The sequence below is a fragment of the Neomonachus schauinslandi genome, chromosome X (genome assembly GCF_002201575.2).
Source record: "Neomonachus schauinslandi chromosome X, ASM220157v2, whole genome shotgun sequence".
Taxonomy (NCBI): Eukaryota; Metazoa; Chordata; class Mammalia; order Carnivora; family Phocidae; genus Neomonachus; species Neomonachus schauinslandi.
In genome coordinates, this window is record NC_058419.1 from 85,570,187 (window position 1) to 85,576,743 (window position 6,557).

The 6,557-nt window shown below is 44.6% G+C and overlaps 1 non-coding gene across 1 annotated transcript; it reads right to left on the reverse strand.

Annotated features, from left to right (window-relative positions):
- Positions 1–268: 268 nt before the first annotated feature.
- Positions 269–428, reverse strand: LOC123323555. Its single transcript, XR_006539487.1, has one exon. It is a non-coding gene; the product is annotated as a U1 spliceosomal RNA (small nuclear RNA).
- Positions 429–6,557: the final 6,129 nt, after the last annotated feature.

A 6,557-nucleotide genomic window follows, 5' to 3' on the forward strand; every position in this document is an offset into this window, starting at 1 on the left:
GCAGAAATGTCTTCAAGATCCTGATTTCCATTCTTTTGGATAAATACCCAGAAGTGGGATTGCTGGATCATATGGTAGTTCTATTTTTAATTTTTTGAAGAACCTCCATACTGGTTTCCAGAATGGAAACCAAATTGGCTACACCAATTTACATTCCTACCAACAGTGCACAAGGGTTCCAACTTCTCCACATCCTCACTAATACTTGTTATTTTTTTTATAACAGTCATCCTGACAAGTGTGAAGTGATATCTTTTTTTTTTTTTTTTGAAAGCGCGAACGCAGTCCCCCACTACCACAAATTATGCAGTCGAGTTTCCCACATTTGGGGAAATTGCAGGGGTCAGCACATCCGGAGTGCAATGGATAAGCGTCGCCCTGGGAAAACCACCTTTGTGATCATAGTATCTCCCCTGCCAGGTAAGTATGTGTGTGAAGTGATATCTTATTGCAGTTTTGATTTGCATTTCCCTGATGATTAGTGATGTTGAGCATCTTTTCGTGCACCTGTTGGCCATTTGTATGTCTTTAGACAAATGTCTGTTCAAGTCCTGCCCATTTTTACATTGGGTTATTTGGATTTTTTGCTATTGAATTGTAGGAAATTCTTTTTTTTTTTTGAAATTCTTTTATTTTTTAAGATTTTGTTCATTTATTTGAGAGGGAGCAAGAGCGAGTGAGCGAGAGACACACACACACGAGCACGAGCTGGGGGGGCGGCAAGGGGCAGAGAGGGAGAAGCAGACTCCCTGATGAGCCCAACATGGGACTCGATCCCAGGACCCTGAGATCATGACCTGAGACAAAAGCAGGCGCTTAACTGACTGAGCCACCCAGGTGCCCCCCTTTCTTTAAATTCTTATAGATTTTGGATATGAACCCCTTATCAAATAGATGGTTTGCAAATATTTTCGCCCATTCTGTAGGCTGCCTTTTCACTCTGCTGATTGTTTCCTTTGCTGTGCAGAAGCTTTTTAGTCTGATGCAGTCCCACTTGTTTATTTTTGCTTTTATTGCCTGTGCTTTTGGTATCAAATCTAGGAAATCGTTACCAACACCAATGTCAAGGAGCCTCTCCTCTACATCTTCTTTGAGGAATTCTACAGTTCCACGTCTTCCGTTTAAGTCTTTAATCCATTTTGAGTTGGTTTTCATGGATGGTGTAAGATAGGGGCCTAATTCCATTCTTTTGCATGTGGCATTTGTTTCGAAATGAAGAGACCAGCTCAAGGATTTGGCCAAAGTCCTGCAGCTCCTGGGGAATCCCGGATCAGGAGAGGGTGCCCCAAAGATGCAGCAAGTGGTTCTCCTGGGTTGGATGGGGAGAGAATGGGGGAGGACAGAAAGGAGCAAAGCATAGGCTGGGGTCACCCAGGCCCCTTTGCTCCCAGTGAGGTCAACGTGGCTCCACATTGTCCATCTCTGGGCCTTCCTGGGCAGCCCATGACAAAAACCCTAAGGAACCTGGGGCTGCCAGGGCTAGGGGTTCACAAGGGACTGACTCCATTGGAGATTGCCACACCCCTTCCTGGACATCTGCCTGGGGAGCACATTCCGAAGAACAGACTTAACTCACATAGTTACTGCTTTTCTGCATTCCTTTTTTTTTTTTTTTTAACATTTTTACAAAATATGTATGAATCCTTGAACTCGGGACACCTGGGTGGCTCAGTCGTTAAGCGTCTGCCTTCCGCTAAGGTCATGATCCCAGGGTCCTGGGATCGAGCCCCGCATCGGGCTCCCTGCTCCGTGGGAAGCCTGCTTCTCCCTCTCCCTCTGTCCCTTCCCCCCGTTCATGCTCTCTCTCTCTCTGGCTCACTCTCTCTCAAATAAATAAATAAATAAATAATCTTTAAGAAAAATTTCTGAACTTAAAGTATTTCTGCAAGTATTTAAACTTTATGTAAATGATGTCAGTGCATGCGTTCTTACGCAGTGTGCCTTATTCTTCTCAACATATTTCCTGGAGATTACGCCTTTCTTGGTTTTAGTACAAATGACACCCCACAGGTTGTATTATTCATTTTTTTAAAGATTTTATTTATTTATTTGAGAGAGAGAGAGTATGAGAGAGTGAGAGAGAGAACGTAAGCAGTGGGGAGGGGTAGAGGGAGAAGCAGACTCCCCACTGAGCAGGGAACCCAACTCGGGGCTCAATCCCAGGACCCCAAGACCATGACCTGAGCCCAAGGCAGACGCTTAACTTACTGAGCCACCCAGGTGCCCCTGTATTATTCATTTTTTAATTGCAGTATTGATTTTTTTTAAGATTTTTAAAAAAGATTTTATTTATTTATTGGACAGAGAGAGACACAGCGAGAGAGGGAACACAAGCAGGGGGAGTGGGAGAGGGACAAGCAGGCTTCCCGCCGAGCAGGGAGCCCGATGCGGGGCTCGATCCCAGAACCCTGGGATCATGACCTGAGCTGAAGGCAGTCGCTTAACCAACTGAGCCACCCAGGCGCCCCTAAAGATTTATTTATTTATTTTAGCGAGAGAGAGAGAGAGCAGGAACGGGAGAGGCAGAGGGAGAGGGAGAGAAGCAGACTCCATGTGGAGCTCAGAGCCCAAGGCGGGGCTTGATCTCAGGACCCTGAGATCACAACTTGAGTCGAAGTCAGATGTTTAATTGACTGAGCCACCCAGGCACCCCAATGGTATGTATTGATTAACAGACATTTTTAAATTGAAAATAGAAGAATCAAATGATCTTTCCTGTGTAGTTTGTACGTTTATATCTAATTTAAGAAATTCTTTTTTCAGGGCGCCTGGGTCTCTCAGTCAGTTAAGCGTCTGCCTTGGCCTCAGGTCACGATCCCAGGGTCCTGGGATCTGCAGGCCAGGTTCCCTGCTCAGCAGGGAGTCTGCTTCTCCTTCTGCCCCTCCCTCTCTCTCTGCCCTGCCCCACCCTCGTGGTCTCTCTTTCTCTCTCTCAAATAAATAAATAAATAAAGTCTCTTTTTTTAAAGATTTTATTTATTTATTTGACAGAGAGAGAGAGCACAAGCCGGAAGACAGAGGGCGAGGGAGAAGCAGGCTTCCCGTGGAGCAGGGAGCCCGATGTGGGGCTCGATCCCGGAACCCTGGGATCATGACCTGAGCCGAAGGCAGACACTTAACTGACTGAGCCACTCAGGCGCTCCTAAATAAAGTCTTTTAAAAAAAGAAATTCTTTTTTACCCTAAGTTTATAAAGGTATTCCCCTACAACTTCTACTTTAATTTTTAAAGTTTTGGGTTTCACATTTATGTTTCAATCCCTCTACAACTGATTTGCGTGTAAAGTGTGAAGTAAGGATCTATTCATATGTTGCCCCCTCATATGGATACCTGATTATCCCAGCTGTTAATTAAGATATCCATTCTTTCGCCACCAATCTGCTGTCTGGCTCTGTCCTAAGTCAAATGGCTCTCGACAGTTCTGTTTCTGGGCACGGTCCTTTATTTGGGATGTTTGTGTTTCCTTTCAACACTATCACACTGCCTTGGTTATTGCATGTTTATAATCTTGAAATCTGTTGGGCAATTTCCCCATCTCATTCTTTTTTTAAGAGTGTCTGAGGCCAGTACACTTCCATGTAAATTTTAAAATCTGCTTGTGATGTTTCTCAGGAAACTTCTTTTGTTTTTCATGTTGTTATTTAAATTCCAGTTAGTTAATGGATAGTGTAATATTAGTTTCAGGGGTGGAATTTAGTGATTCATCATTTATGTACAGTGTTCATTCCAACAAATGCCCTCCTTAATCCCCATCACGCATTTCCCCCATCCCCCTGCCCACCTCCCCTCCAGCAACCCTCAATGTGCTCTCTATCCTTACGAGTCTGTTTCCTGGTTTGCCTCTCTTTTTTTCCCCTCTATATTCATCTGTTTTGTTTCTTAAATTCCACATGTGAGTGAAATCATATGGTGTTTGTCTTTCTCTGACAGACTTCTTTCACTTAACATTCTACTCTAGCTCCATCCACGTCACTGCAAATGGCAAGATTTCATTCTTTTTGATGGCTGAGTAATATTCCATTATATATACATATACATACCACTTCTTCGTTATCCATTCATCATTCTATTTACCCGACGGATACAAAAACTATGGAAAGAGCCCGAAATGTCCTCAGGCAAACTTTTTAAGGTTTTGCCTGAAAGTGCATTGAATATAAGATTAATTTGGTGACTCAGCATCTTATTGATTGATGTTGAGTCTTCCTGTGGATGAATGTGGTGTTACTCTTCATTTATTTTGGTCTCCTTTTCTGTCTTTCCATAAAATGTCATAATTTGGCCATAAAAGTTGATTCTGGAGACAGCTGCATGAGTCAAGATCTTGACTCTGCTCAGGTGTTTGACTGTGGGAGAGTTACTTAAACTTTCAGTGCTATAGCACGCTCATCTGCAAATCAGGGATAACAACATTACTTATGTCATGGGACTGCATTAAGGATTAGATATGTAGGGGCGCCTGGGTGGCTCAGTTGGTTAAGCAACTGCCTTCGGCTCAGGTCATGATCCTGGAGTCCTGGGATCGAGTCCCGCATCGGGCTCCCTGCTCGGCAGGGAGTCTGCTTCTCCCTCTGACCCTCCCCCCTCTCATGCTCGCTCTCTCTCATTCTCTCTCTCAAATAAATAAATAAAATCTTAAAAAAAAAAACAAAAAAAGGATTAGATATGTATATAATGGACTTGGTATCGTGCAGGGCACACAGTAACCGCTACAATTATTTTTATGATTCTTCCCAGATTTATTTATAGGTTCTTGTATTTTTGGCAGCTATTGAAGATGCTGTATATATTTTTATTTTATTTTTTAAAGAGTTTATTTATTTATTTGACAGAGAGAGAAAGAGAGAGCAAGCATAAGCAGCGGGAGCAGCAGAGGGAGAGAGAGAAGCAGGCTCCTCACCGAGCAGGGAGCCCGATATGGGGCTCGATCCCAGGACCCTGGGATCATGACCTGAGCCAAAGGCAGATGTTTAACCGACTGAGCCACCCAGGCACCCCGCTATATACATTTTAAAAAAAATTTTTAAAGGATTTTTATTTATTGAGAGAGAGAGAGAATGATAGAGAGAGAGCATGAGAGGGAGGAGGGTCAGAGGGAGAAGCAGGCTCCCTGCTGAGCAGGGAGCCCGATGCGGGACTCGATCCCGGGACTCCAGGATCATGACCTGAGCCGAAGGCAGTCGCTCAACCAACTGAGCCACCCAGGCGCCTGCTATATACATTTTTAATAGACTTTATTTTTTTAACGAAGTTTTAGGTTCACAGTAAAACTGAGGAGAAAGCACAGAGAATTCCCATATACCCTCCTGTCCCTGCCCCCCCCAACACACAGAGCCTCTCTCACTGTCAACATGCCCCCACTGGAGTGGTATATGTTCCAATCAATGAACCTACATGGACACATCATTATCACCCCAAGTCCATGGTTTATATTAGGGCTCACTATTGACGTTGTACATTCTATGGGTTTAGAGAAATGTATAATGACATATATCCACCACTGAATTGAATAACTGTCTTTCAGAGCGGCTGTCCCATTTTGCATTCCCACCAGCAAAGAATGAAAGTTCCCATTGTTCCACATCCTCGCCAGCATTTGGTGTTGTCAGTGTTCTGGATTTTCAGCATTCTAATAGGTGTGCAGTGGGATCTCGTTGTATTCATTTGCAATTCTCTCATGACGCGTGATGTGGAGCATCGTTTCATACGCTGATTGGCTATGCATGTCTTCACTGGTGAGATGTCTGTTCAGATCTTTTGCCCATGTTTTAATCAGGATGTTCATTTTCTTATTGTTGAGATTGTATACTTTGGATAGCAGTCCTTTATCAGATATGTTTTTTGCAAATATTTTCTCCCAGTCTGTTGGGGAAAGTCATGGAAGAGACACGACTGCCAGTCGACCCGTCTGCAGGGCCTGGGCAGTTGGAGGCTCCTTACCCCCTCCCCCTGTCCTTGGAATGTGGGCTCTGCTTACCTTTCCGTCTCCCAGAGCCTGCTCCAAGGACACAGCCTTGAGATAATGATTGAGATTGTTGAGACTACCTGCAATGGCATATATGACTGAACCTGCTTAAGTCCTCTTTATAAACTTTTAAGATTTGGTGGGGGGGGGGGCATCTGGGTGGCTCAGTCGTTAAGCGTCTGCCTTCGGCTCAGGTCATGATCCCAGGGTCCTGGGATCGAGCCCCACATCAGGCTCCCTGCTCGGCGGGAAGCCTGCTTGTCCCTCTCCCACTCCCCCTGCTTGTGTTCCCTCTCTCGCTGTGTCTCTCTCGGTCAAATAAATAAAATATTAAAAAAAAAAAAAAAGATTTGGTGGGTGGGGGTACCTGAGTGGTTCAGTCGGTTAAGCGTCTGTCTACAGCCCGGGGTCCTGGGATCAAGCCCTGTGTAGGGCTCTCTGCTTAGCAGGGAGTCTGCTTCACCCTCTCTGCCCCTCCCCACCACTTCTGTTCTCTCTCTCTCTCAAATAAATAAATAAAATCTTAAAAAAAAGATTTGGTGAGTGGGTGCAGGGATCTACTCATTTGCTGCCGCCCAAGACAAGCCTGATAT